Consider the following 21,265-nt stretch of genomic DNA (forward strand, 5'->3'; position numbering starts at 1 on the left):
GGGGTCTCGACCATGACCCTGGCTGTGGCCGCCTCCCACGGACAAGCGACAGCTGGTCTCGCCGACTCAGCGCGGTTACAACAGAGCCGGCCGCCCGACAGCTATTGGCGCCTTCCATCCGTGCTCCACGGCCGCCGGAGAATTGTGATCACCGTACGATTACGTCAGAACTGCTCAAAAAAATTCTTCCGCAATCCTCAAGATTTGCATATGAGGGGCGTCAATAAGTAACGCAACCCATTTTTTTCTCGGCCAGTTTGGTTGAAAAAATGCGGAATATCTTGTGGGACATCGTGGAATACTCTCAGTCTGTGTAGTTTAATGAAGTTCCAATAGATGGCAGCGTTATAAGTACCCATCAAAATGGCGTCTATAACGGAGGTGTGTCTCAACAGAGAGTACCCTCCGCCACAAACCGTCAGGTGGCTTGCGGAGTATGGATGTAGATGTAGATGTAGACTCACAGCTGTGTGCGGCCGGCCAGCACGCGGGAGTCGGACAGGTTTGCACGACCTTGTTGCGATAATGACAGATGCCTCCCCAACGCCTCACCGTACTTTTGTTCACTGCCAGGTCACTGAGTTTCTTTTGGCGGAAGGAAAACCAGAGTATCGCAGATATTCGTAGGAGCTGGCAGAATGTCTGCAGGGACCTGGCAGCGAACAAAAGTACGGTGAGGCGTTGGGGAGGCATCTGTTATTATCGCAACAAGGTCGTGCAAACCTGTCCGACTCCCGCGTGCTGGCCGGCCGCACACAGCTGTGAGTCTACATCTACATCTACATCCATACTCCGCAAGCCACCTGACGGTTTGTGGCGGAGGGTACCTTGAGTACCTCTATCGGTTCTCCCTTCTGTTCCAGTCTCGTATTGTTCGTGGAAAGAAAGATTATCGGTATGCCTCTCTGTGGGCTCTAATCTCTCTGATTTTATCCTCATGGTCTCTTCGCGAGATGTACGTAGGAGGGAGCACTATACCGCTTGACTGCTCGGTGAAGGTATGCTCTCGAAACTTCGACAAAAGCCAGTACCGAGCTACTGAGCGTCTCTCCTGCAAAGTCTTCCACTGGAGTTTATCTATCATCTCCGTAACGCTTTCGCGATTACTAAATGATCCTGTAACGAAGCGCGCTGCACTCCGTAGAATCTTCTCCATCTCTTCTATCAACCCTATCTGGTACGGATCCCACACTGCTGAGCAATATTCAAGCAATGGGCGAACAAGTGTACTGTAACCTACTTCCTTTGTTTTCGTATTGCATTTCCTTAGGATTCTCCCAATGAATCTCAATCTGACATCTGCTTTACCAACGATGAACTTTATATGATCAATCCATTTTAAATCACTCCTAATGCCTACTCCCAGATAATAGCTGAACTTCAATGTTGGAAAGTGCGGACACACTCACTCTAGGTGATTGACGGATGAGAATCAGAGACCTCGCTGCATAACTGGACGTCTCTGTTGGTAGTTCTGACACACTGCTCCACCAATTGGGTGTCCGCTGGATTTCTCGTCGCCTTACAGAAGATCGTAAAGAGCAACAAACGACCACCTATGCGGAATTGCTTGCGCATTGCGACAGTGATAGTAACACCTTTTTGTCCAACATCATCACAGGCAATGAAACAGGGGTTCAGTACTTCGAACTGAAATCCAAGGAGTGGCGTCACACCACCTCTCCTCCGAAGAACAAGTTCAAAGTAATTTCGATTGTCTTGTGGGACTACGTGGGGCTATTGTGTTTCGTGTTCTTCCTCATGGTGCAACAATAAACTCTGAAGCGTATTGTGTTACCGAGCGAGGTGGCGCAGTGGTTAGCACACTGGACTCGCATTCGGGAGGACGACGGTTCAATCCCGTCTCCGGCCATCCTGATTTGGGTTTTCCGTGATTTCCCTAAATCGCTTCAGGCAAATGCCGGGATGGTTCCTTTGAAAGGGCACGGCCGATTTCCTTCCCCATCCTTCCCTCACCCGAGCTTGCGCTCCGTCTCTAATGACCTCGTTGTCGACGGGACGTTAAACACTAATATCCTCCTCCTCCTCCTCGTATTGTGTTACCCTCAGAAAATTAGAGCAACGAATTCAGCGTGGTCGTCGTCACAAAAATGCGAACGAACTCCTACATGATAACGCAAGTCCTCATACATGTCTGCCCACCCGAGAGGAGCTCACAAAAGTTTATTGTGCTGCTCTTCCTCATCCACCCTACAGTCCGGATCTCACGTTTTCCGACGTCATCTGTTTGGCCCAATGAATGATGCACTCTGCGGGAAGCAGTACTTGGATGACAGGGACGTTATTGATGCAGTAGTGGGTACCATGTGGACGTTCACGCCCTCCCAGTAAGGTAGAGTAAGGTCATTGCATCGAACGGAGACTACGTTCAAAAATACGGTTTGGTAGTCCCGGTGTATTGGAATCCAGGATAAACCCAACCTGCTTTCAGAAAAAAGTGTTGCATTACTTTTTGAACGCCTCTTGTAGTTCGTTTTTTCTCATTTCTTAGTTTCGTTCAGCTACGAACGACTTCAATCTATTTTCTCCTTTTCCGAGTTGACTGCCACCCAGTGCTCCAGCATTCGTTTTCGATGTTGACCTTTTTTCTCTTGTGTCCACGCCTGCCCTATCTTCATCATCGGCTCTTCCTGGAAACCTTAATGTGTTCGTAGTTTTTCCTTAAGCGGATCATGCTCCCCGGATGTACACTCCTGGAAATGGAAAAAAGAACACATTGACACCGGTGTGTCAGACCCACCATACTTGCTCCGGACACTGCGAGAGGGCTGTGCAAGCAATGATCACACGCACGGCACAGCGGACACACCAGGAACCGCGGTGTTGGCCGTCGAATGGCGCTAGCTGCGCAGCATTTGTGCACCGCCGCCGTCAGTGTCAGCCAGTTTGCCGTGGCATACGGAGCTCCATCGCAGTCTTTAACACTGGTAGCATGCCGCGACAGCGTGGACGTGAACCGTATGTGCAGTTGATGGACTTTGAGCGAGGGCGTATAGTGGGCATGCGGGAGGCCGGGTGGACGTACCGCCGAATTGCTCAACACGTGGGGCGTGAGGTCTCCACAGTACATCGATGTTGTCGCCAGTGGTCGGCGGAAGGTGCACGTGCCCGTCGACCTGGGACCGGACCGCAGCGACGCACGGATGCACGCCAAGACCGTAGAATCCTACGCAGTGCCGTAGGGGACCGCACCGCCACTTCCCAGCAAATTAGGGACACTGTTGCTCCTGGGGTATCGGCGAGGACCATTCGCAACCGTCTCCATGAAGCTGGGCTACGGTCCCGCACACCGTTAGGCCATCTTCCGCTCACGCCCCAACATCGTGCAGCCCGCCTCCAGTGGTGTCGCGACAGGCGTGAATGGAGGGACGAATGGAGACGTGTCGTCTTCAGCGATGAGAGTCGCTTCTGCCTTGGTGCCAATGATGGTCGTATGCGTGTTTGGCGCCGTGCAGGTGAGCGCCACAATCAGGACTGCATACGACCGAGGCACACAGGGCCAACACCCGGCATCATGGTGTGGGGAGCGATCTCCTACACTGGCCGTACACCACTGGTGATCGTCGAGGGGACACTGAATAGTGCACGGTACATCCAAACCGTCATCGAACCCATCGTTCTACCATTCCTAGACCGGCAAGGGAACTTGCTGTTCCAACAGGACAATGCACGTCCGCATGTATCCCGTGCCACCCAACGTGCTCTAGAAGGTGTAAGTCAACTACCCTGGCCAGCAAGATCTCCGGATCTGTCCCCCATTGAGCATGTTTGGGACTGGATGAAGCGTCGTCTCACGCGGTCTGCACGTCCAGCACGAACGCTGGTCCAACTGAGGCGCCAGGTGGAAATGGCATGGCAAGCCGTTCCACAGGACTACATACAGCACCTCTACGATCGTCTCCATGGGAGAATAGCAGCCTGCATTGCTGTGAAAGGTGGATATACACTGTACTAGTGCCGACATTGTGCATGCTCTGTTTCCTGTGTCTATGTGCCTGTGGTTCTGTCAGTGTGATCATGTGATGTATCTGACCCCAGGAATGTGTCAATAAAGTTTCCCCTTCCTGGGACAATGAATTCACGGTGTTCTTATTTCAATTTCCAGGAGTGTATTTAGCAGAAATTTAGTCCTCGCTGTATGAACAATGTCCCGCTGGTTTTCTCATCTTGAAATTAGGTTAATATCGTTTTGGGTATCCTTTCTGGCCTCATACGTGTCACATGGCCATGAAAAACAATCCTTCTTTCCTGCGTCGTGTTACTTACTTTCTCCACGTGCTTATTTCGTTTGTGGTTGTGACACCTTCTGCAGTCGCTGTTTTCTTTAACAAGTCCTAGGATTTTTTCATTCTTTGGTGTCATATTTCTCCATTATGCTTTTCTGGTACATCTTAAATTTCTGCCATATATAGAGCCTCCGGTTCAATAACAGTATAGTAGTGTTTAACTTTTGGCGTCTACTGATATCGACCTCTTTTGTAGATTTTTTTTTCAGTCAGTGTATAGCCCACATACATTTTGTTAATGCACGATGCGAAGGTTTTCCTATCTTATAGATTACGCTCTCTCTCTTCACCTAGCTATCTAAAAGCCTATTTATACTTTTTTGCATCAATATACCATCTTCAGAGGCTAGACAGTCGATTTTCAGTTTCATTTACTTGTTGCCTAGCCTTACCTCTCAAGTCTTCACTTTTAGTTCTTTTTTATTTTTATTTACATTTCTACTTTTTCCAAAATCTCTTTTTCAGTACTCCTTCGTCCACATCAAATAACCACATTCATCTGTGATGGAGGTAAAACTAAACCTACTTTCTGAGTGTAGTTCAGTAGAGCGGATAGCGTCTCCAGCTGGGAAAACTGTTCAGTTTGTCAGCATGTCTTGAAGAGTCACTTCAAGCCTAGTAATTTTAAAGTAGTAAGGGTATTGCTGGTGTACTACGCAAGTAGGTCATTGGGAAATTCAGCTGCTGAAGTGAAACACAAAACACTGAAGATCTGTCCGTGGTCAACGACAGCGGCTGATGACCAATGGCTATAAATTATGGCACATACATTATCTGACAGAGTATTAGAAACCTACTGATGGACATTAATATGGGAAGTGTTCACTTTTCGCCTTTATGACGGCTTTAATTGGGGACACTTTCTATGAGATGTGTAAATGTTTACAGAGGAATGACAGCCCATTCGTCCTCAAAAGTCAAAGCCAGAGGAGGTAATGAAGTTGGACGCTGGGGTCTGGAAGGAAGTCGACGTTGTAACTCATTGTAAAGGTTTGCTTCAGGCCGGGACTCTGGGCAGGTTATTCCATTTCAGGAATGCTACTTCATGACAGAGTGCACTGTGAGCTGATGCAAACAATAATTGTCTTCGAACCGTTTCTGTACCGTACGCAGTACACAACGCTGTAAAATATCTTCATATCCTTCCGCAATTAGCACATTCTTGAGCGCTCTAATAGGGACTACTTCCTAACCATGAAAACACCCTGTAACACAACCTCCTCGTACTTCGCTATTGGCACTACACATGGTGGCAGGTTAACATTCTGCAGGCGTTCGCGAAACCCAAACCCCTAAACCGGATTTCCGCGTGGTATAGCGTGAATCACTCGTTATCAGTCATCCACTGGCGTCATTGTTTCTATTTCCTGTTACTACTGTGCTTAGCAATGACTAAAGTTCTACTGATGGGTCCAGCTCTCGTGGCACTTAGTGATCAATTCCGCATTCCGCATTACTTCTGATCAGATAGATTCTCGTCTCATTGTCTTACAATCGTTAACATGACGGCCTCCGTTGAAGAGTGGTAAAGACTTACGCAGCAACGTCTCGACAGTCTTGTGGACACCATATCAAGGGCAATCCAAGCATGTTACAGGATAATCCACGAAATGCAGCAACATGGTACTGAATGTTACCCAATAACAAATTTTGATTTCGCAGATTTTCACAGATTTACACTTTGGAGTGGATTGTTTTTGATCTGTTTATTGTTTTCTTTTTATTTCGCAGTATATTTAGGAGTATTCTTTCACTCCATGCTCCTCTTGAACCTCAACTCACGATCGTATATACAATGTTTGGATACAACTAATGAGAACTGTTGTTGTTCTCTGAAATGAATTTATTGATAGAGGTACTTAAAGTAACCCTTCTTCAGTATAATCGCCCCCGTTATTTATGACCTTTAGCAAAATGTTCGGACGGCGTCGTATACCATCTACAGGTATATTTCTGTCGATCTCCCGTATTGACTGCCCTATGGCATGGATAATGTCATGTTGTACCGGATTCCTCGCATTGGTTCTTTCACTTTGGCAAAGAGATTGTAATCGCAGAGACTCATGTAGAGTGAGTACGGTTGATGTTCCAGACTCTCCCGATGCCAGCGGTGCAAGAAGTCCTGGACAGCAGCAGCGGTGTGGCGTCGTGCGTTGTCATGCACGATGATGGGCAGCTGTCTCATGAAGTGTCGTCGCTGTCGCCTGAGTGCTGGACGAAGATGGTGTTGCAGGAAAGTGCAGTAGTACGCAGCGTCTACCATCACCCATGGTAGTACAGCATGATAAAGCATTAACCCATCAGTGTCATACATCACAGTGAAAATCTCCACAACACTTGGTGCAGCACGTACTTTTTGTGGACGAGGAGAGCCCGGATGCCTCCATTCACTGGACTGGCGTTTCAAGTTTGGTTCATACGAACGTATCATTGTTTCGTAGAGATTGACGATGCGTCGAAGAAAGTCGTTGCGTTCCTTTGGCCCCGGCTTAACAAATCCTATGCGACTGCTTAGTGGTGCCATTTTGCACCTCGGACATTTCATGGGGATCCAACCTGCTGCAGTTTTGTGGTACCCCAGAATGTGGAGCACAATTTTGTGGCATACTCCGACTTCTGCTGTTAACTGACGCGCAGTATAGCTAAGATCAACCTCCAAGAAGGAAGCAAATACACTCCTGGAAATTGAAATAAGAACACCGTGAATTCATTGTCCCAGGAAGGGGAAACTTTATTGACACATTCCTGGGGTCAGATACATCACATGATCACACTGACAGAACCACAGGCACATAGACACAGGCAACAGAGCATGCACAATGTCGGCACTAGTACAGTGTATATCCACCTTTCGCAGCAATGCAGGCTGCTATTCTCCCATGGAGACGATCGTAGAGATGCTGGATGTAGTCCTGTGGAACGGCTTGCCATGCCATTTCCACCTGGCGCCTCAGTTGGACCAGCGTTCGTGCTGGACGTGCAGACCGCGTGAGACGACGCTTCATCCAGTCCCAAACATGCTCAACGGGGGACAGATCCGGAGATCTTGCTGGCCAGGGTAGTTGACTTACACCTTCTAGAGCACGTTGGGTGGCACGGGATATATGCGGACGTGCATTGTCCTGTTGGAACAGCAAGTTCCCTTGCCGGTCTAGGAATGGTAGAACGATGGGTTCGATGACGGTTTGGATGTACCGTGCACTATTCAGTGTCCCCTCGACGATCACCAGTGGTGTACGGCCAGTGTAGGAGATCGCTCCCCACACCATGATGCCGGGTGTTGGCCCTGTGTGCCTCGGTCGTATGCACTCCTGATTGTGGCGCTCACCTGCACGGCGCCAAACACGCATACGACCATCATTGGCACCAAGGCAGAAGCGACTCTCATCGCTGAAGACGACACGTCTCCATTCGTCCCTCCATTCACGCCTGTCGCGACACCACTGGAGGCGGGCTGCACGATGTTGGGGCGTGAGCGGAAGACGGCCTAACGGTGTGCGGGACCGTAGCCCAGCTTCATGGAGACGGTTGCGAATGGTCCTCGCCGATACCCCAGGAGCAACAGTGTCCCTAATTTGCTGGGAAGTGGCGGTGCGGTCCCTTACGGTACTGCGTAGGATCCTACGGTCTTGGCGTGCATCCGTGAGCAATTCTTCGGTACGTCCACCCGGCCTCCCGCATGCCCACTATACGCCCTCGCTCAAAGTCCGTCAACTGCACATACGGTTCACGTCCACGCTGTCGCGGCATGCTACCAGTGTTAAAGACTGCGATGAAGCTCCGTATGCCACGGCAAACTGGCTGACACTGACGGCGGCGGTGCACAAATGCTGCGCAGCTAGCGCCATTCGACGGCCAACACCGCGGTTCCTGGTGTGTCCGCTGTGCCGTGCGTGTGATCATTGCTTGTACAGCCCTCTCGCAGTGTCCGGAGCAAGTATGGTGGGTCTGACACACCGGTGTCAATGTGTTCTTTTTTCCATTTCCAGGAGTGTAGTTGACTGTATTGTCCTCCACGTGGAGACGTCCACTACGGGTGTGATCCTTCACAGCACCGCTGCCTAATCTGAACGCCTTAGCCAAGCGCGCGACTGTGCTGTATGCCAACGCTACGTCACCACATGCTTCATGCAGTCACTGGAAATATTCTCGCGTACTCAAAACTTTTGCTACTTCAGTTATGAGCCAAGAATGTTAGTCTGTCTTTGTAAACATGAAGTTAGGGCTGTTGAACGATCGCTACGACGTTCAGCGGTCTACACACTGCAGAAGATTAATAGAGTGCTGTCCCTGCGCGCTGCGAAAACTTGTATCACAGGTCTTCGTTATACCAACAGAGATATCAACTCGCCGGCTCTCCTGTTTGACGTTACAGCACTGTTGCCATTGCTTTGGATCCAGCTCTTTTATGCAGGCTGCAAAACACTTCTTTGAGAAGTTTACGTTCATAACTACAGATGTTTCTCACTAACAATAACGATTTTGATTCGCTTCTTGAATTAAACCAATATAATTTTCATTTTGATCCAGTGAATACAAATATTTGTAAAAGATAACGAGCATCGAAACTAGGCTGTCCATCTAATAGAACTGTCAGCAGAATATAAAACAAAAGGAACAAAGAGCCTTTATTCACTCAGTAATTATGCATGGTGTAACACCCACGGATATTCTTTGTACTGAGCAATAAGTATGTTGTACTGTCTCGATTATACATACTGATTTGTCTTCCATCAATGAACATATCACTAACGATAAAGAGATTCCGGTAGCCGTGTGACTTCACAAAGGTAGGCGCTAAAACAGAACCTTACTTTTCAGTGTGTTGTTATGCAGCTTTAAAGTCAGTCATTAAAACTGGTAGGCGGCGGAGGTGGCCGAGCGGTTCTAGGCGCTACAGTTAGGAACCGCACGACCGCTACGGTCGCAGATTCGAATCCTGCCCGGGTATGGATGTGTGTGGTGTTCTTAGGTTAGTTAGGTTTAAGTAGTTCCAAGTTCTAGAGGACTGATGACCTCAGAAGCTAAGTCCCATAGTGCTCAGAGCCATTTGAACCATTAAAACTGGTATGTCAGCGTAGAGGACTCAACAGGCAACGCATAATTTTTGCAGACAGTGATCAAAGGTTGCACCGCCACCCTTACACAATGAGCTTATTACGATTTCTGATCAAATGACAGCAGTTTCATTATTGTGTTCCTCAAGTCACTTTCAATGGACTTCAGACTCAGATGCAAACACTTTGCGGACTTATACCTCAGAAATTCATCAAACAACGTTCTGATGTGTTGCTTTCGTATGGATAACAGTGCACTAGAATCCCAGCCTCTTGGTACGTAACGTACCAGCAGAAAATTACCCCATTCGCATAAAACTATAATAAACCTTCTCGTGAGTCGCATAAAACTATAATAAATCTTCTCGTGATTGTAAGAAGGCTGAATAATTATACAGATCAACCGAATAAAATTTTTCAAAGGAACCTACTGATAATTTTGTTGCCTAGGAGTACGAACATTAAAAATGTTCAGGTTCATAGTTTTCAACGCTATTGATAAATAAACTATTGATTTTCGTTTGGTTTTTAATCGTGACTGTAACTTCGTCTACACTGACACACAGTTACACACTATTGCCAACTTCGGTAATATCATAACATTCCACAAAAAATTGAATCCAACACATATACATTTTTCTCGTACTGAGACGATGAACCAACTGCTTTGGATTTGCACATGGAGTAAGTTTCATAGCAGCCAGTACCACACATTAGAGTGACTGTATATTTCTTTTATTTTTTCAGTTAAATTTTTTACAGTAATTAGTATTTTTCTACTGTAGTGTATATGAATATAAAGTTAGGAATTCTTATTCCAGCAATTTTAATACGCATGCAGTTTCCAGTAATGTTTGCTATTTGACTTTGGTTAGGAACAGGCCAACTTTTTTGCGTGAAAATAACGAAATCCGTCAAATTTTAATAATGTTATTTTACTAACAGTAATTAGTTTTAACAGTTCTCAAACTACACGAAAAGAATAATTTAGAAAATTATGGGAAAATGATAATGGTGAACCAATTGTCGATTAATACAAATTTTTAAATACGGAATACAAAGAAGTGTGACTCTAGTGACTTCTAGATTTATTGCAAACGCTGTCTTTGAAGTTTGAAACATACATAAAAAGTTATAAATGGTGTTGGACAAAAGCATTTTGTGCAGATTAATTATTATAGAAATATTATGTGTCAAAAGTTATATTCGTATACTTTTGGTCGCACATCAGTAATCTGTGACTAAATAATCGTAATTAACAAAATGATATTCATAACTTTGTGTCAACAGTAAAGAAATTGCAATATAGTAGATTTTAAGGCTGAATAGAAACGGCACACTGCCCGCTTCCATTACAGTGTGAAGTCGCAAAATTCCTCGTTATATGGTTGTTAGTGTTAATTGAAGCTTCATTAGTTTCATTTTCCCGCGTGAGCTTCCTAATCGCTCACGTCTTTTATAATTATTCTTTTATTTGCTAATTACCATCTTTTGATAATTAGCTATGTGCAGTTCATTAAGCCCAGTGGATTGAGACGCCACTATTAGTTTAATATATCCTTTGTTGGAACCTATTATTGAATTGAAGTAACAAAATTGTGCTTAGATATTCGAATAAAACTTCAGCTTCCATGAATGTTTCGATCTTGGACGTCATTCCTTACTTGCGAATTACCGTTCAGTATCACCAGTACATCATAAGTATCCGGAGACCTATATGTAAAGCACATTTGGTAATTAGATGGACACGTCAGTGTAATAAGAGGCAGGACCAAATCTAGACCAAGAACGACAGACCTCATGTACTGACGAACATTGGCCGACGAGCATTCCGAGCAGTGGTTGTAAAAAATCACATGAAATCAGCTGAAGGAATCATTCGTTAGTCCAAATCTGTTACCAACAGTTCAGCTGGAATAACGATTACGTAGGCAGTTAAAAATAACGGTGTACAATGTTCGAACAGCTCCTCATAAGCTACATAAATTTCTAAGTGACACCTGAGGTGGGGTAAAGAGTGACGACACTGGACAAAGGATCACTGGAAAGGTGCGATTTGGAGTGATGAATCATGCCATCCTCTGTGGCAATCAGATGGCTTGGTTTGGGTTTAGCTAATACTATGCCATTAGCTACCACAATGTGTAGCGTCAGTAGTGAAGCAAGGAGTATGGTGTTACGTTATGGCGGTGTTTTTCGTGGTTAAGTTACGTTCCCATTATGGTACTAAAAGAAAACGAGAAATACATAAGAATATAGACATATGAGGTTTGTCCAGAAAGTAAGTTCCGATCGGTCGCGAAGTGGAAACCACAGTGAAAACCAAAAATGTTTTATTTACAACAGTGTACACCTTCACCTACTTCGCTACATAATCACCGCTCCAACTTCGAGTTTTGTCGTAGTGTTGTATCAACTTTCCAATATCCTCTTCATGAAAGCAGCCGCCTGTGCTTTCGGCCAGTTATCTTCACTGGTCCGCAGGTGGTTGTCTGTGGAAAAATTTTGTCTTCATAGCCAGTGGTTCTTGTGAGCAGCGATGAGACTCAGGGGGAGCCAATTACGGACTGTATTGTGGGTGATCAAACACGTCTCATCGGAAACGCTGCAGTGTGTGGCCGAGAATTGGTATGGAGAAGAAACTGCTCGACAGTTGTGTTATGTGGGCTACATAGACACAGGCGAAATCTTTAACCAGGCCCTCGTACTTGGCGGGAGACTCTATTCCATACGCATCTTTACGTGCTCACTGTTCACTCGAAACTGGAAAGAGCGATGCGACACGATCGACAGGCGTACTATAGACACTGCCCAAAACATCTGCGCATAGCTTTACTGGATTTTCCCAGTGGTTTCCATTTCGCGTCCGACCGGAACTTACTTTCTGGGCAACCCTCGTATTTTAGAGCCCTGTGCAGTGTTTGGTGACAATCACTACACTGAGTCACTGGTCGAATGAACAGTTAAGCCACTCCATTATATACATTAAGGTGACAAAAGTTATGGGACACCGATATCCACGAATACAGATGGCGGTAGTATCGTGCATTCAAGTATAAAAGGGCAATGTATTGGCAGAGCTGTCATTTATACTGAGATGGTTTGTGTGAATTGGTTTCCGACGTGATTATGGTCACACGACTTTGAGCGTGGAATGGTAGTTGGAGCTAGAAGCATGGGACATTCCATTTCGGAAGTAGTTAGGAGGAGGAGGAGGATATTAGTGTTTAACGTCCCGTCGACAACGAGGTCATTAGAGACGGAGCGCAAGCTCGGGTGAGGGAAGGATGGGGAAGGAAATCGGCCGTGCCCTTTCAAAGGAACCATCCCGGCATTTGCCTGAAGCGATTTAGGGAAATCACGGAAAACCCAAATCAGGATGGCCAGAGACGGGATTGAACCGTCGTCCTCCCGAATGCGAGTCCAGTGTGCTAACCACTGCGCCACCTCGCTCGGTGGGAAAGTACTTAGGGAATTCAATATTCTGAAATGTAGAGTGACAACCGTATACCGAGAATACAAAATTTCAGGCATTACCTCTCACCACGGATAAAGAAGTGGCAGACGCAGTTCACTTAACGACCGAGAGCTGCGACGTTTTGGTAATGTTGTCAGTGCTAACAGACAAGCAACAATGCGTGAAATAACCGCATATATCAGTGTGGAACGAAGGACGAATGTATCCGTTGGGACAGTGCGGCGAAATTTGGCGATAATGGGCTATGGCAGCAGACGACAGAGTGGATGCCATTGCTAACGGCACGACATCGACTGCAGCACCTCCCCTGGTTTCGTGAACATATCGGTTGGACCCTAGACGATTCGAAAACTGTGGCCTGGTCAGCTGAGTCCCGATTTCACTTGGTAAAGGCTGATGGTAGGATCGAGTGTGGAGCAGACCGCACGAAGCCATGGACCCTAGTTTTCAAGAAGGCACTGTGCAATCTGGTAGTAGCTTCGTAATGGTGTGGAATGTGTTTACGTGGGATGCACTGAATCCTCTGGTCAAACTGAACCGATCATTGACTGGAAATGTCTGTGTTCGACTACATGGAGGCCATTTGCAGCCGTTCATGAGCTTTATGTACCCAAATAACAATAAAATTTTTATGTATGGCAAGACATCGTGTCAAAGGGCCGCAGTTGTTTGTGATTATTTTGAAGAACATTCTAGACAGTTAGAGCGAATGATCTGGGCACCCAGATCACCCGACGTGTATCCCATCCAACGTTTGTGGGGGTAATCGAGAGTGAGTTCGCGCACGAAACCCTGCTCCTGCAACAATTACACAATTATAAACGGCTAAAGAGGCAGCATGGCTCAGTATTTCTGCGGAGGATTTCCAACGAGTTGTTGGGTCCGTGCCATGCCGAGTTGCTGCACTACTCCAGGCAAAAGGAAGTCCGACACGTTATTAGGCGGAATCTCATGACATTCGTCACCTCAGTGTGTATCACAAAGACAGTCTTAAGTTTTAAACATCCAGGCAGATTAAAACTGTGTGCCGGACCGTGCCTCGAACTCGGGACCCTTGCCTTTCGTGGGCAAGTGCACGCGAAATACAAAGGTCCCGAATTCGGGTCTCGGTCCAGCACACAGGTTTAATCTGCCAGGAGTTTCATATCAGCGCACACGCCGCTGCAGAGTGAAAATCTCATTCTGTAAACATCCGCCATGGCTGTGGCTAAACCATGTCTCCACAATATCCTTTCTTCCAGGAGTGCTAGTTCTGCAAGGTTCGCAGAAGAGCCTCTGCAAAATATGGAAGGTATGAGACGAGGTACTGGCAGAATTGAAGCTGTGAGGACGGGTCGTGAGTCGTGCTTGGGTAGCTCAGCTGGTAGAGCACTTGCCCGCGAAAGGCAAAGGCCCCGAGTTCGTGTCTCGGTCTGAGACACAGTTTTAATCTGCTAGGAAGTTTCATATCAGCACACACTTCGCTGCGGAGTGAAAATCTTATTCTTGTGTTAAAATTCCTGAAATGGACTGGTCTGCCCAGAGTGGATCCGCTTTGAGATGAGTTAAAGTGTCGACCTTGCTCCAGACCCCAGCGTCAAACACTACTATCTTCTCTGGTTTCGGCTCTTGAGAAGGAATGGCTGCCAATTCTCCACAGACATTGAGACACCTCATTGAAGTGTCTTCAGCACAGTTCAAGCCGTCGTAAAATCCAAGGGCAGTCGCCCCCACATTAATGTTCACCAATAGGTGTCTAGACACTTTTGATCAGATAGTGTATATGAGCTACTACAAGGAAAACTAAAAATTTTTCTTTCTTTTTCTTGCAGGTTCCCTCGTTATCGAACACCGGAGAGTAGAGCGGTGCAGTTGTAATATAGACAGTTGATAAGCGCGGCACGTGACACGCATCGTAAGACTAGTCGCGTGCGTAGCTGCCGCCGATACGGAGTGACCGCGTGTCGCAAGCGCCCGTAGCTACGTCACGCGGGCCGCGCTCTCGCCAGCTTCGCGGGGGTCCTGCTATTCCCGGCGATCTGACTGCACGCACACAGTGTACAGCGCACGGTCGCTGCCGCCGGAAGAGGCGCTGCCCAGCTGATCGCGACAGAGCGCCGCTCTCCTACCTCACTCTGGCGTCTCCAGTCGCTGCGCCCGACCTCCAGCCCACTGACCACTCTGCCGCTCAGAGTTTGGCACTGGAGCCTTAGAGGTAAGTGCCTTCACTACAGTGCGGCGTCATAACTGTAGTTTATTTGGTTTGTACGTAATAAACACAACAAATGCCTCTGAGCACTATGGGACACATCTGTGGTCATCAGTCCCCTAGATCTTAGAACTACTTAAACCTAACTAACCTAAGGACATTACACACATCCATGTCTGAGGTAGGATTCGAACCTGCGACCGTAGCGGTCACGCGGTTCCAGACTGAAGCGCCTAGAACCGCACGGCCACACCGGCCGGTTAATAAACACAACAGGTACACGTAACAGAGAGTTTAGTCGTCAATAATATATTCTCCTTCACTATTTACAACAGTCTGCCAAAGCTGCGGTAACTTTTCGATTCCGCGGCTGTAGAAATTACGTGGTTTTGAGGCGAAGAATTCGTCGAGATGTTCGGAGCGCGTTTTCGTCCGGAAAGGAAGTTCCTGTTCAATAGAGAGCGGGAAAGGTTAAAATGTGAAGGTGCAAGATCAGGTGAATAAGGTGGGTGCGAAATGACTTTCCAATCCAACTTTTGTGTAGCGTTTCTTGTCAGTCAAGAGGAATGCGCGCAGGCCTTATCGTGGAGCAGCATCACTTCAAGTCGCCTGGTCGTGGTTGCTATATTGTGTCTGCAAGACGTCTCAGTTGTTGACAACAAATGTCAGCAGTGATGATTACACCTCGGGGAAGCAACTCGTAATACATCTCACTGTCACCGTTCCACCAGATGCATAACATTATCTTTTGTGGATGCACACAGGTCTTTGTATGGAGAGCTGTTGCTTTGTTTAGGCTCAACCATTCCTTTCTGTTCCTTACGTTAGCATAAAGACACTATCTCGTCACTGATAACGATATGGTATAGGAATGGTTGGTGTTATTCACGGGCCAATTGATGAGGAGCAAGCAGAGATGCGGTCACCCGCTGATTTTTGTGATTTTCGCTTCGAGCGCCCCATGTTTGAACCTTCCTCGTTGCATGTAAATGTTTTACGGTGGTGGGATGATCACAGCTCATCACATCTGCCAGCTCTCGAGTACACTGACGTGGAAGATTGTCGATTAACGGGTTTAAAAGATCTCCATTACACCCAGAAGTGTTTCCTGAAAGCGAAAAAATCATTTTCTTACCGTGTTCTCTCCAGTGGTATTATCCACATACACGGTGTAAATATTTCTGAATGCCTCCGTCCGCGCGGGGTAGGTAGCCGATCGGTCTAGGGCGCCTTGTCAGGTCCGAGTCCTCTCTCGGGCATGGATGTGTGTGTTGTTCTTAGCGTAACTTAAAGTTAGATTAAGTAGTGTGTAAGCTTAGGGACCGATGACCTCAGCAGTTTGGTCCCGTAAGACCTTACCATATATTTCCAGATTTTCCTGAATGTCTCTGTTGCTGTCATCCCTCTACTGAACTCAAACAGAAGAACGTGTCCGACTGCTCCGGTTTCTCCACTTGGCATTCTATTTTCTCACGTCCACAGATCGACGCGTCATCTCGAAATGACAGAATGATAATATGTAGACCCAAACAGCAACAGTGAACTCCAAATAAAAAATGACAATCGATAAATATACTGCTGCCAACCGGAATATCAATATGCAAAGCAAAAATGCTACGGATGTATTAACCAACCTAACATATAGAAGGATAAGGTACGGTCTCTCCTCTAACTTTCCGTAGAAATACCATTTCAGATGCTACATATGATGCCATTTTATTTCTTTGATTGTGTAAGAGTAAAATCGGTATGTTTCTGAATGTAATGGTGCACATTTTCAATTACTCAAAACGTAATTTTAATTTTCTGAACAACATGGCTTTTGATTAGTGGCTTCCTCATCTCTGAAGTCCGTTATTCTTCTCTTTATAGAGTCATCATTCGTACTTCCTGATGTACTGAAACTATGTGCTGTCCAACCCGACGTAGCAGCTGTAGTTCTGTCATTACCTTTCCCCTCTGCTCCGGTGGGGGAAGGCTGCTTGTCCTTTGACTATACAATCCCTGTATCATCGTTAAGAACATTCTCGGTGGTTGAGTGGCAGGACGGAAGCTAAATCATTATTAGCTGCCTTCAGTTTTTATAGTTTTTTGCAGGTGACGAAGTAATTTTCGCCAACAGCAGACCATATAGGGGATAGACAAAATAATGTGAACGCCTGTACATATTTGGGAATGGTTTATTAATAAGGAGTTTGACCCCCATTTGCCCATAATCAGCTGCGATTCTTCTTGGAATACTGACGAATAATGATTGTATAGTCTGTGGTTGAATGTTATGCCACTCTTCGATCAGAACCGCTTCTGACTCCTGTAGTGAAGAGGGAGGTGGAAATCTGCTCCGAAGTCTGCACTCCAATAACGTCCACAACGGTTTGATAACGTTCAGGTCCAGAGATTGCTGGCCAGGAAAGGCGCTGCAGTTCAGCTGCATGCTCCTCATATTACGACTGTACTGTCCTGGCTGTGTGAATGGGTGCATTATCGTCCCAAAATACATCATTGTTGGGGAACAACATTTGAATCAATGGGTGCATTTGATCACCTAAAATGTTCACATATTCGTTGGCTGTATGACATGTTTTCACTTATCAGCCGTGTTATACACTGCTTTGCGCTGGTTGAAGTCACTAATGGTTTCGGTATAGCAGCTCGTCCATGAATAATCACTTAATGTAGTTCTCAGCCGACACTGTCGATAGGTAAGGGGTCTCGAAGATGGCTATTGAGCCCTGTAGTCACTTTAGCCAACGTAGTTTTGTGCTTTTTTGACACAATTCGTGTTAGCATATGACGATTTCTGTCATTTAGTTTTGATTTGCGCCCGCTGTTACCTGTACACAGTGATGTCTTTCCATGTTTTGTGTAGGATCAGCACTGTTGAGGCAGTTGCTCTTGAAACGTTCCATAAGTTGGCTGTCTTGGTTACTGTTGCTCCAGCTAAACGAGCCTCCACAATCTGCCCTCTTTGGAACTCTGTTCGGTCTTTCATTGCACGGCGACCTCATCCTCTGAATGCGAATACGAAGTGTGCACTATTCTTAAACAACCTGCACTGATGCCTAGTCCGTACTGAAAACGCACAGTGCATGCCTTACCTGCGTTGTTGACCATCAAACATAACCATTCCATTACTACCACTGTTTACATTATTTTCCTATCCCTTGAGTTATCAAGCACACATTAGATAAATTGCAGAAAGAATACACAAAATTAATTTCGACAAGATAGCGTATGCATGTGAAATGATAAACAAGGAACGGGTTTAGTTCTCGAAGACACAAAAATTTTAAAAAAATTGAAATTTTAAATATGTTAGTTCCTTTATATCGACATATTTGGAAAGCCATCAATTAACATAAAATGCGTTTGACCAACAGTTTCATTTTTATTTCACACTCAAATATCGACCGGTTTCAGTTACCTTCATGGATTGGAGTTAAAACAGTTCAGTCCATAATGTAAGTGCTGGTGCCTCTGAGCTTCTGTTCATTTATGCTCTGTTAAAAGTCCCGTATGTTATACTTGAGTTCTTGGCATGCTCTACATATGAGACGCGGCCATTATTTAACTAATGACAGAGGTGATCATTTAGCCCAAATTGTTTTAAGCCAAATTCTTGAAGATGGTCTCTAACTGAAATCGGTCGATATTTGGGTTTTAAATAAAAAGAATCAGCTGGTGGTCAAACATGCATTTTATACATCTAGTATATCCAGTGACTGAACCTGCGACAAAGTTATCGAGACCAAAACAACGATGGGTAAACGAGCGAAGTCCCTACATGGACTGATATGGAACAATAGTATTAATCAACAGACCAAAAAAATGTTTTTCCATAGTGTTATCCAGATTATAGTTACTTGTGGTACAGAAACGTGGACGCTTACGAATAAAAGAAGGGACAAGATCGGGACAGTGGGATTATGCCAAAACTAAGGATAAAATAAAAATATTTAAAATGCAGGGAAAAATGGAAGTAGTACAGTGGTCTGGCCTGGTTAAGAGAATGAGCAATGACAGGTGACCTATGACGATAAACGACCCCGACGAGAACTAAAAGGGGAAGGCTATTTTGGTTGTGTGAACTACATACTGATCGTGCAATGAGTGTGAAGTGATTAATTTTCGATTGATGTAAGCGAGACTACTGGAAGGGGGAAACAATTAATATCTAGCGGGTAAAGTCGAAGAAGAGAAAGAACAAGAATAAGTTATAATTGTTTGTAAATTAGTGGTACCTGCAAATCTGCCTACCAGGCTACAAATTCGAATTATCAGGATTCGACTGTGTTAAGTCACTTAAACTATCTTCCATCTATGGCAGCAATCTGTCTGTGATAACGCCAATCGCCTCATCAGACCGACTTCTACGCTGAACTGTAGATGTTCTTTAACGTGTGAGATTATTCGCACGATGGAGGAAGGCAAGCATGTATTATCATTACTAACATTATCTCTAATATTCTGACCAACCATCTGGTCAACAATTACTGTACTTTTTCGTTACGGTCCCACTGTCCGTTATTTAAGTACTCAGCCAGTCCGTATTGACATCCGACCATTTGAAGCTGGTGATGGTGGAATGTCGTAGCGGTGGTGGGGGTTGCGATTAGGGTGGAAGTAATATGCAATCAGGAGACACAGACATCAATCGAATGAAACTGTGTACTGCACATGTCTCTCGATTAGGCATCTGGCAGCGTAATAATGAGGCCTTCATCGGTTATGGTAGTTACCCGTAGCATCTAAAATTACCGAGTCGTGTTTCATAAGTATATCAAATTGCCAAAACTGAAAACTCACTCCAGCTACTTTATTTTATCATAAATCTGTTTCAAGAGTTGAAATCTCATTCTTAGATAGCCATTTTCTCTGTTGAACGTCAGTTATAAATATCAGTGCTGTTAGCATGCAGACATACACTCCTGGAAATGGAAAAAAGAACGCATTGACACCGGTGTGTCAGACACACCATACTTGCTCCGGACACTGCGAGAGGGCTGTACAAGCAATGATCACACGCACGGCACAGCGGACACACCAGGAACCGCGGTGTTGGCCGTCGAATGGCGCTAGCTGCGCAGCATTTGTGCACCGCCGCCGTCAGTGTCAGCCAGTTTGCCGTGGCATACGGAGCTCCATCGCAGTCTTTAACACTGGTAGCATGCCGCGACAGCGTGGACGTGAACCGTATGTGCAGTTGACGGACTTTGAGCGAGGGCGTATAGTGGGCATGCGGGAGGCCGGGTGGACGTACCGCCGAATTGCTCAACACGTGGGGCGTGAGGTCTCCACAGTACATCGATGTTGTCGCCAGTGGTCGGCGGAAGGTGCACGTGCCCGTCGACCTGGGACCGGACCGCAGCGACGCACGGATGCACGCCAAGACCGTAGGATCCTACGCAGTGCCGTAGGGGACCACACCGCCACTTCCCAGCAAATTAGGGACACTGTTGCTCCTGGGGTATCGGCGAGGACCATTCGCAACCGTCTCCATGAAGCTGGGCTACGGTCCGGCACACCGTTAGGCCGTCTTCCGCTCACGCCCCAACATCGTGTAGCCCGCCTCCAGTGGTGTCGCGACAGGCGTGAATGGAGGGACGAATGGAGACGTGTCGTCTTCAGCGATGAGAGTCGCTTCTGCCTTGGTGCCAATGATGGTCGTATGCGTGTTTGGCGCCGTGCAGGTGAGCGCCACAATCAGGACTGCATACGACCGAGGCACACAGGGCCAACACCCGGCATCATGGTGTGGGGAGCGATCTCCTACACTGGCCGTACACCACTGGTGATCGTCGAGGGGACACTGAATAGTGCACGGTACATCCAAACCGTCATCGAACCCATCGTTCTACCATTCCTAGACAGGCAAGGGAACTTGCTGTTCCAACAGGACAATGCACGTCCGCATGTATCCCGTGCCACCCAACGTGCTCTAGAAGGTGTAAGTCAACTACCCTGGCCACCAAGATCTCCGGATCTGTCCCCCATTGAGCATGTTTGGGACTGGATGAAGCGTCGTCTCACGCGGTCTGCACGTCCAGCACGAACGCTGGTCCAACTGAGGCGCCAGGTGGAAATGGCATGGCAAGCCGTTCCACAGGACTACATCCAGCATCTCTACGATCGTCTCCATGGGAGAATAGCAGCCTGCATTGCTGCGAAAGGTGGATATACACTGTACTAGTGCCGACATTGTGCATGCTCTGTTGCCTGTGTCTATGTGCCTGTG

At 46.5% G+C, this 21,265-nt stretch overlaps 1 protein-coding gene across 1 annotated transcript in view; it reads left to right on the top strand.

Moving 5' to 3' along the window:
• Positions 1-21,265, top strand: part of LOC126188224 (uncharacterized transporter slc-17.2-like) — a 447,637-nt gene that overhangs the window by 155,014 nt on the left and 271,358 nt on the right. Inside the window, exon 2 of the mRNA XM_049929775.1 lies at positions 14,654-15,036. The gene's annotated coding sequence lies outside the window, so the exon portion shown is untranslated. The remainder of the gene's footprint in view (positions 1-14,653; positions 15,037-21,265) is intronic.

The sequence above is a fragment of the Schistocerca cancellata genome, chromosome 5, assembly GCF_023864275.1.
Source record: "Schistocerca cancellata isolate TAMUIC-IGC-003103 chromosome 5, iqSchCanc2.1, whole genome shotgun sequence".
In the NCBI taxonomy this organism is placed as follows: domain Eukaryota; kingdom Metazoa; phylum Arthropoda; class Insecta; order Orthoptera; family Acrididae; genus Schistocerca; species Schistocerca cancellata.